This window comes from Herpailurus yagouaroundi, unplaced genomic scaffold (genome assembly GCF_014898765.1).
Source record: "Herpailurus yagouaroundi ecotype Mexico unplaced genomic scaffold, PumYag 28, whole genome shotgun sequence".
NCBI lineage: Eukaryota > Metazoa > Chordata > Mammalia > Carnivora > Felidae > Herpailurus > Herpailurus yagouaroundi.
This window is the reverse complement of record NW_024412376.1, coordinates 89,700,177-89,710,882: the sequence shown is the minus strand read 5'-3', so window position 1 is coordinate 89,710,882 and position 10,706 is coordinate 89,700,177. Positions and strand designations below refer to the sequence as shown.

The 10,706-nt window shown below is 37.3% G+C and overlaps 1 long non-coding RNA gene across 2 annotated transcripts in view; it reads right to left on the bottom strand.

Annotated features, from left to right (window-relative positions):
- The window catches only part of LOC121032354 (uncharacterized), a 173,776-nt gene that overhangs the window by 55,822 nt on the left and 107,248 nt on the right, over positions 1-10,706 (bottom strand). For both annotated transcript variants that reach the window (XR_005791255.1, XR_005791254.1), the window contains exons 3-4: positions 9,025-9,134; positions 6,785-6,838 (exon numbers count right to left, since the gene is read on the bottom strand). This is a non-coding gene — a long non-coding RNA (uncharacterized LOC121032354). The remainder of the gene's footprint in view (positions 1-6,784; positions 6,839-9,024; positions 9,135-10,706) is intronic.

Below are 10,706 nucleotides of genomic sequence, written 5' to 3'. Positions count from 1 at the left end.
GAGTTAGCAAAAACCAGTGATGGAAATAGAATACTCACATAAAAATTCGAGGTCGTGATCCAAGGAAGGTATCCTACAAGTTTGCAAAAAATGTAAAGATATGTACTAACTTAAAGATTTTTTTTAATTATGTTTATTTTTGAGAGAGAGAGAAAGGAGAGAAACAGTGCAAGCTGGGTAGGGGCACAGAGAGAGAGGGAGACGCAGAATCTGTAGCAGGCTCTAGGCTCTGGGCTGTCAGCACAGAGCCCAATGCAGGGCTCAAACTCACAAACTGTGAGATTGTGACCTGAGCCGAAGTCAGATGCTTAACTGATTGAGCCCCCCAGCACGCCTTAACTTAAAGATTTTTTGATACAGCTATGCATATTTAAAAAGGTGAGGTATTCATTGGAAGAACAGAAAAAAATGTATTACTTCAAATAAAATGAGAGAAATAAAATTATAAATCAAGTCTTTCCAAAAGAAAGCAAAAAAGAGAGGGGCGCCTGGGTGGCACAGTCGGTTAAGCGTCCGACTTCAGCCAGGTCACGATCTCGCGGTCCGTGAGTTCGAGCCCCGCGTCGGGCTCTGGGCTGATGGCTCAGAGCCTGGAGCCTGTTTCCGATTCTGTGTCTCCCTCTCTCTCTGCCCCTTCCCTGTTCATGCTCTGTCTCTCTCTGTCCCAAAAATAAATAAACGTTGAAAAAAAAAATTTTTTTTTAAATATAAAAAAAAAAAATAAAAAAGAAAGCAAAAAAGAGAAACAAGTGAAAAGTAAATCGAAAATTAAATATAAAATACTATAAATCAATAAAAATATTCTAGTAGTGGCTATAGTATAAATAGATTTTAAGAGTTAAAAGATTCTCGAATTGGATGCTTAAAACTATAGGCTATTTATAAAATAGATCAGCAATGATCAAGATGGATGAATCTCATAAACATCATCTTGAGTTCTCTGGGAATTGCAAAAAGATAAAATAATATGGAACAATTTATATAATTGTTTAATATACGGACAAAATTGAAACGTATATTACACACACAGATTACTATTCAGCAATGAAAAAAATAAAACTGTGGTCAGTTCTGAAAGGACAAAAGTACAGACCAGTGGTCGCCAGGTGTGAAAGATGGGTGGGAGGAGGGGAAGAGGTGGGTATGGCTCTGAAGGAGTAGCATGAAGGAGCACTTCGTGGTGATAGACTAGCTCTGCATCTTGCCTGGGTGGTACACCAATCTATACAGGTGATAAAATGACAGAACTATACACATACGTTGTGCCAGTGTGTGTTCCAGGTCTTGATATTGTGCTGTAGTTACATAAGATGTAACCACCGAGGAAAACTGGGTGAGAGGTACACAGAACCTCCCTTACTCCCCTTTGAAATTTCCTATGAATCTGTGATTACTGTAAAACCTGGGTTTGGAGCATAATTTGTTCTGGAAACATGCTTGTAATCCAAAGAACTTGTGTATCAAAGTGAATTTCAACAACCACTGTGGTAGTCGTGATCATGTGACATTAGGCATCACATACTACTTATAAGACATGACTTGTTTATCAAGTTAAAATTTATTAGAAATATTTGCTTGTCTTGCAGAACACCCACAGAACAAGTTACTCGCAATCCAAGGTTTTACTGTATTTCAAAATAAGGTTTTAAAAATGCTATACCTTGCTTTTAACTAATATGTATAATGCAAACGCATTAAAAATGTCTCCGTGTTGGGGCGCCTGGGTGGCGCAGTCGGTTAAGCGACCGACTTCAGCCAGGTCACGATCTCACAGTCCGGGAGTTCGAGCCCCGCGTGGGGCTCTGGGCTGATGGCTCAGAGCCTGGAGCCTGTTTCCGATTCTGTGTCTCCCTCTCTCTCTCTCTGCTCCTACCCCGTTCATGCTCTGTCTCTCTCTGTCCCAAAAATAAATAAACGTTGAAAAAAAATTTTTTCAAAAAAAAAAATGTCTCCATGTTGTTCAGAATTTTCTGAGTGCTACATGGTCATACTTAACATTTACAAAATAGTAATAGCAATTATGCAGAAGACGAGAATTGTAATAGTTCACAAACAAATAAAAATGTTTGACCCAGGGTCACCTGGGTGACTCAGTCGGTTAAGCGTCTGACTTCAGCTCAGGTCATGATCCCGCCGTTCATGAGTTTGAGCCCTGCGACAGGCTTCGCGCTGGCAGCTCAGAACCGGAGCCTGCTTCAGATTTTGTGTCTTCCTATCTGCCCCTCTCCCACTCATTCTCACTCTCTCTCTCTCTCTTTCTCTGTATCTCTGTTAAAAAATTTTCTTAAATGGTTGACCCAGGAATCATGTCAGAAAATAACATGCACCGGCAAACTAAACAAGATAATTAGACTTTCACTTTGTTTTGTGATGAATATTAATTCATTTAACTCCAGTCTCAGAAACTCCGACAGAATTATGACAGTCCAGTTTAAGCAGAGAATACAGGCAGTCCCGACTTTGCATGATTCGCATATACAGAAATTTCAGTTACCACGGATCAGTTAAATAACACACGTCCTCCAAAAATTCAATTTTCAGTTATCACATACATTCAGTGCCATTACATGAAGTTTTAACTTCTCTGCTAGGTCTTCGGTCCACAAATCACGACATAACTAAAAGACATGCATCATGATTAGAAAGCAATCATGTCACTTCTTTTCAAAGTTTGTTGGTGATCGATCACTGAGCATCTGTTACTCAACTCATGCACAGGCAGTGAAGTGTATAGTTCTGCTTCATGAAGACAAATGTAAATGGGAAAAATGATTGTGATAAAAAGCATAAATATGTCCCAGAGGAAATGAATCCAGCAAAAAAGCTCCACATAAAAGGAATTCTCAAATACATTTTCCAACACTGCAACCACAGGAGTGGGAATTTGGGAATGTGGGGAGGTGATCCAAACTTAAAAGGAATATAACAGGGGCGCCTGGGGGGCTCAGTCAGTTAAGCCTCCAACTCTTGATTTTGGCTCAGGCCATGATCTCATGGGTCATGGGTTCAAGCCTCGTGTCCAGCTCTGCTCTGACAGTGCAAACCTTGCTTGGGATTCTCTCTCTGCCCCTCCCCTGCTCATGCACATGCTCGCTCTCTCTCTCTCTCTCTCTCTCTCTCAAAATAAATAAACATTTAAGAAAATGAGCACAACAATTGGCCAACACAGAGAAAGGTTTCTTACTCCTTCTTGTAAGTCATGCAACAAGAAGACAAGCATTGTTGAAACTACACCTAAGTTTTACAAATAAAACACATTAATATGTTTTATATAACAGTGTACCAAACATTCCTTTTACTATTTTCGCATGTCCTTAATGTACATGTAACCATGTATATACATGTGTAAACAGTAAAGGTGTTTTTAATGTTTTGACAAGAAATATTTAAAGATCACAGAACAATCATGATTCTTCCCCCTATGGATTGTAAGATCATTTGCACAATTATTTTTACTGCCCCACACTACTGTACAAAGTGAGGACTGCTTCCATATAAAGGGGATAATCAACCTGTGCATGAATTGAGTAACAACTCCATTCCCCTCAAAGAAAACAGATTTTCTACATGATTTAGGAGGTAAATAACACAAACAGGACTTCCTTAGGCTTTTCCTCTAACCCTGTGTGCTGTCATTTGACGGTCAAATCCCCTTTTTAATGCTCCTTCATATATTTGAAGAAAGAAATCTCTCACTTCAAATGAAATCTGAAGTGAAACAACTTATTAAACAGCAACTCAAGATTATACTTAAATTTATTTTGTTTATAAAGCACTTGATGAGAACTATGATGAACCGATGACCGTACATGAGAGCTATGGTCATTTCAACCATTTTAGTCCAATTTTTTTCCTGTGTTTTTTGTTCATTATTTTGATGCATGCAGATAAATAAATACAGATGCTAACAGTTCAAGTGACCCTTGACATCTCTGTAATACTCTTCCCTTAATCTGAGATGGCTAGTTTGCCTGCATACATATGTGAAACTTGCAGTAAGAAAAAAAAAACAAAAAAAAAAAAACAAAAAAAACTTTAGCAGCCTTATTCCAAAATATGCCCACAAATTTAAAAAGGAAACAGAAACAAATAAAATTATCATCAGAACTATAGGTGGGAATTATTATAGAAAGTTTTATTAGCAGCCTTCTTTATAATGGATAAAAATTTTAAATGGAATTGACTTAAATATCCAAATTTAGACCAATGGAGCAAAACATGGTAAATTCAGAATGGAATATTAAGCATCTGTGAAAATTTATGTTTAGGAACAGTTTTCAACAATGAGAGGAAAGGCATATAATTTAGATAAAAAAGAGTATAAGGTGATAGATACATCTAATGCAACTATGTATTTCAAATGCACAAAAATACTCAATAGTAATATAATATTAACAACTGTCCCTGGAGGGTGTGATTATGAATGTTTGACTAGCTGATGGATAAAAGGATTGATACTTGCAATCAATTTTTCAATACTTTCCAAAATATAAATGACAATAAAAGTATTTTTAAATACTTCACTAATAAAAATTGCATAAAAGAAATAAGCCTCTCCTTCCAGACTAGAAGTGGTTCTCAAAACACCCATGCAGCTTGAGCAACAAAGCAAGGACTCTTCTTGGAGAGGAACTTTCTACATCATATTCAGGCCCCGTTTTCAGAGACTAAATTCAGTAAAGACAGGAGCCCATGGTCCCCATGGAGACAATGGCTAGCAAATCCTGTAGCAACTCTCCCCAGAACCCATTCCAATCCCTTAGTACTCATAATGGAGAATTTGCCAGAATGGAATTTGCCTGTGGCTATTTTGTAACTTAACACACTGGAAAACTAAACCATGCCTGCAAAATGTGGTTATAACTTATATAGACTTCTTTAGTAAACCAGTATTATTTTATAAGAAAAAAATCAGGAAAAATGATTACTCTCAAAAAACCAGAATTAAGTAAATAAACAAACCAAACAAACCAAATGAAAGAAGAAAAATCAGAGACAACTAAAAGTCATCAAATACCAATTTACCAGGGCGCCTGGGTGGCTCAGTCGCTTAAGTGTCCTACTTCCACTCAGGTCATGATCTCACGCTTTGTGGGTTCGAGTCCCCCAGTGGGTTCTGTGCTGTCAGCTCAGAGCCTAGATCCTGCTTCAGACTCTGTGTCTCCCTCTCTCTGTGCCCCTCCCTGGCTCGTGCTCTCTCTCTCTCTCTCAAAAATAAATATTAAACACTGAAAAAATCAATTTACCCAAGTCATTCCTTGCAGGTAGTGTGTTTGAATAAAATTAGGATTAGAATATCAATGAACCTATGTGGGTTTTTTAAAATTTTTTCAATGTTTATTTATTTTTGAGACAATGCAAGAGACAGAGTGCAAGCAGCAGAGGCACAGACAGAGGGAGACACAGAATGTGAAGCGGGCTCCAGGCTCTGAGCTGTCAGCCCAGAGCCCGACGACGCGGGGCTCGAACTCACGAACCGTGAGATCATGACTTGAGCCGAAGTCGGATACTTAACTGACTGAGCCACTCAGGCGCCTCCAATGAACCTATGGTATTATTTTTGTCTATAGTTTCATTATCAGTAAGTTGGAGGTCTTTAAAAATAGTTCAATTTTATTTTTAATGTAATTTTTTATTATAAAAACTACATACGCACATGACTTTCTTTTTATAAATTCAAATAGACTGAAGGCAGGAAGCAAAAAATAAATAACTCTCTGTACTCCAAACTCAAGTCTTACTCTGCAGAATGAACTATAAAATTATAGTTTCTTGGGTTTCATTATAGAAAATTGGAGGATATATACAAGAATACAAATACACACACACACATTTGTTTTCTGCATGTGAGAAACATAATATGCCTGCTTTTCTGCATTCTTTTCTCCCTTAAAAATATATTTTGGAAAATTTCCACATTGGTACATAAAAATAAACTTCATTCTTTGTAATAGTTCAACGTCATCACACGCATGATTGTTCTATAACTTACTTAATTTCCTGTTGACATATATTTAAGTTCCTTCTAGTTCTTGCATTACAATCTGCAGAAATGGGCATCCATGTACACATTATTTTTGTATGTTAGTTCAAGTAAGATAAGTTCTTAGCAACGGAATTGCTAGACCAAAGGCACATTTTGTTTTTTGAGAAATATTACCAAATTACCCTCTATATAAGTTTACACTGACTGATACTCCCAAGAACAGTGTATATAATAATGATTTTTCTTGCAACTTCACCTTACAGCATTATACTATAACTGTAAAACTCACACCCTGAAAACAAGTACCATTTCATCCACCATCAGCTGTCACGCCAGAAGACTCTGATCATGTATTCTTTCAAATTATTCTTGTCATTGGAAGTCTTCACCTTACTTATATAGTTGCTGATATCTTATATCTGGTTTGGGCAGTAATGATGGAATCTAGCAGTACTGGATTCTGAAACCTTTGTTTTAATGGAAAGGATAACTGTATAACCTCATTTCCAAAATCTTAGGTGTGTTAAAACTGGCTTGAATGGTACATCCAAATGTAGTCATTAAAGAAATGTTTTTTAAAAATTAAATGGTAGTCATTCATTTTTGAATCATATCCTGATTTCCATTTATACGTTCACAAAATATAACTTTAAAACCTATTAGCATTCTTCGTGCCCCCCAAAATAACTTTGAAATGTCTATCAGATCTTATGTTAGTATCTCCCTATAGTACATATTTGTCAAACCTTAGTAATGAGAAACCAATTACGAGCAACGTAAAAATAAACAATTCCTTACCTGAAACTCTTGAGCTTCTCTAAGACCATTTTTAAAAGTTCTACAAAGTAGAATCTGTAAAACACATGGCACATCCAAGAAGGAAATCTTTAAATTTTGGACATGAGCACAAAGTGGTAGCTCTTTTAGAAGAGACTTTTCTCTACTGCAAACCAGCTGTAGGCACAGTCTAGTTATAGCCCTCAGAAAAGCTGTGCTGTGATATATTAATTTACACCTACTGTGCATTAAATGAGAAACCAGAGGCCACGTACTGGGCACATAACTTATTACCCCAACATAAAACACATACTATGCTTACTAGTAAAAATAGTTAAGGTATGGTGTCTGGGAATTTCTGATGTGACAAACAAGTAAAGAAGCTGAGTATTTATGGTATTATTACCATAATGATGGTAATAATGATGCCAGAATATCCATAATAAATAGTAAAAGAAATGACCAGCTAGACCTTGAAAATTTTAATAAAATAATGGAAAATAAGTAATTACTAAAATTACAAAGGCCATAAATTAATGCTTTTACACCAAATTTGTGAAGTGTTAGTTGATTACACAAATCTGAGTGCTTAATGCTTATTCTTATTCCATAAAGCAATATCAAAAAAGTAGTGATTCTGCACTACTTTTAAAGGATTGAGTCCAATATCTCTGGAGCAAAATAGTAAATAATTACAATTTTCTTATTAGAAATTTTCCATATTTTTAAATTTTTTATGTTTATTTATTTTTGAGAGAGAGAGAGTGACAGAGTGCAAGCAGGGGAGGGGCAGAGACAGAGGGGCAGACACAGAATCCAAAACAGGCTTCAGGCTCTGAGTTGTCAGCACTGAGCCCGATGTGGGGCTCAAACCCATGAGCCATGAGATCATGACCTGGGCCGAAGCTGGATACTCAACTGACTGAGCCACCCAGGTGCCCCAGAAATTTTCCATTTTAATTGTGACAGCTGGGCTACTTTTACATGAGAAAACATACTCACAAGAGTAATACTCTATTACCCAGACATGATGCTACCCCACACTGCTGATAGCTTCACCTGAAGTGGCACATGAAGGCAGTTTCTGGAAAAGTGACAGCCCTGGAGAGTAAATACCCTAGGGAAGAAACACCATCCGGTGGGAAAGGGAGTTAGTCAGTAAATGTCCCAGAATGCCTGAATAGTGCTGGGTTATTTTAAGGTGAGTTTCTTGGGGCATATCCCATAGGATGTGCCTCCAGCAGTTACCCACACATCAGTGCACCCTTTATTGCCTTTTCTCTCTTGCCTTTGCTTCCTAGGATGACTTCCCAAATAAATTAATGGCAAACAAGTCCTTATCTCAGAGTATGCTTTGGGGTAAACCATATTAAGAAAGCAGCTTGTATGTGGTAGAAGTTTATTGTTCTCTCTTGAAGTGGTTCAGAGGTATACAGCCAAGGGTTGGTAGTGTAACCCTGCCATTCTTGACATGTCGTTTCTTTATCCGATTACAAGATGGTCCACGTTGGCTAAGATGGCTCTCACCATCTCCCAAACTGTGGAAAAGGGGAAAAAATAGAGTGCACAAGACCACTCCTTTTCGGGGCATATCTTAGAAATGTACACAACGCTTGTGTTTTTGGATCTTTGGCCAGGATGTAGTCATATGGCTACATTTGGCTGCAAGGGTGGCTGGGAAATGTTGTCTCTATTGGGCAATCACGTACACAGGTAGTAGTCAGAAGTTTTATTATTTGAGAAAGGGGAAGAATATTTGTGGAAAACCAATACCTGCACCTTTATAATGTCCCATTATGACCTTAAACCAATTGTATGTAATGTGATTATTGGTAGCATCAGGTCTAAATCTACCATCTTGATATTTGTTTTCTATTTGTCCCACCTGTTCTTGGTTCTCTCTCTCTTCCTTTTCTCAGACTTCCTTTGGATTAATCCTTTTCTATGGTTCCTTTTTTTTTCTCCTTTTCCAATTTATTAGCTATAAATCTTTGTCTTATTATTTTAATGGTGGCTTAAGGGTCATCACCAAGGACTCATTTTAACTTATCACTATCTTCAAGTGATAGTATGTCATTTCACATATAGCATCAGAACCTTACAAGAGTATATTTCCATTTCTCCCTAGGCAACCCTTCTGCTCTTTTTGTCCTACATTTTGGTCCTACATATGTATTATCCCCACATACACTATTATTAATTTTGTTTAGTTAATTATCTTTTTAAAAATTTAAATAACAGAAAAAAAGTCATATACTTACCTATGCAATTGGCATTTCCTGTGCCTTTATTCCTTTGTGTAGATGCACAATTTTATCTGGTATCATTTTCTTGTTGAAAGACTTCCTTTAGCACTTCTCGTACCACAAATCTGCTGATGAGAAACATTTTGCTGGATATAGAATGCTAGCTTTTCGTTCTAGTACCTTAAAGTTGTTGCTTCACTGTATTCTTAAATGTGACTTGTTTTTTTATTCAACGTTTTTTATTTATTTTTGGGACAGAGAGAGACAGAGCATGAGCGGGGGAGGGGCAGAGAGAGAGGGAGACACAGAATCAGAAACAGGCTCCAGGCTCTGAGCCATCAGCCCAGAGCCTGACGCGGGGCTCGAACTCCCGGACCGCGAGATCGTGACCTGGCTGAAGTCGGACGCTTAACCGACTGCGCCACCCAGGCGCCCCGTGACTTGTTTTTTTAAAAGAAATCTGATGTCATGCTTATTCTTGTTCCTCTATATACATAACATGTTTTTTCATCCTGGCTGCTTTCATATTTTTCTTTTCAAAACCACTGGTTTTGAGCAATTTATTATGTGCCATGATGCCATTTTCTGTTTCTTGTGATTAGAGATTATTGAAATTTTTGGATCTATAGGTTTATGATCTTCATCAAATTTGGAAATTTTCAGCCATTATTTCTTCAAATATTTTTTCTAAATTCCTTCAGGGACTTAAATTACATGCACATTAGGTTTCTTGAAGTTTTTTCTCATAACTAATACTCTGTTCCTTTTTTAAGTTTTTCTCTATGTTTCATTTTGGATAGTTTCTACTTCAGTCTGCAGGTTTGTTAATATTTTCTTCTGTGATATGTACTGTATATTTCCTCCAGTGTATTTTTTTAAGTTTTTATTTATTTATTTATTTATTTATTTATTTATTTATTTATTTTGAGGGGCAGGGGTGTAGGGGCAGAGAGAGAGAGAAAGAGAGAGAGAATCCCAAGCAGGATCTGCACCATCAGCACAGAGCCTGATGTGGGGCTCAGTTCTACAACCGTGAGATCATGGTCTGAGCCAAAATCAAGAGCCAGACACTTAACTGACTGAGTGCCCCTCCTCCAGTGTATTTTTTCTCTCGGACGTTAGAGTTTTCATCTCTAGAAATTTGATTTGCTTTTTTTAATCTTTTATGTCTCAACACATTTAATCTTCCCTTTAGCTTTTTAAACTATGGCATAGATTGCAGTAAAACTATTTTAATGTCCTTATCTGCTGGTGGTAATATCTGTGCCACTCTGGGTCAGTTTTAATTAACTGATTTTTCTCCTCATTATGCATGATATCGGCCTGCTTCTTTGCATGGTAATTTTTCACTGATCCCTGAAATTGTGAATGTTAGCTTTTTGGTTCCTGGATATTTTTGTATTCCTATAAACATTTCTGAGTTTTACTTAATCCTTTTGGGTCTTGTTTTCAACATTTGTTAGGTGGGACAAGTGCTGTGTTTACTCTAGTACTAAACTCCTCTGTCCACTACCCTGTGGATTTTGAGGTTTTCCACTGTAGCTGATGGGAGCAGATTCTATCCCTGACCCTATCTGAGCCCTGGTTACTGTTCCCCCTAATTTTTTGGTGGGTTCTTCTCCTGGCTTTAGGCAATTCTTTCACATACTGGTTAATACTCAGTTCTCTAGGGCAATCCTCTGAAAATCTACTGGACA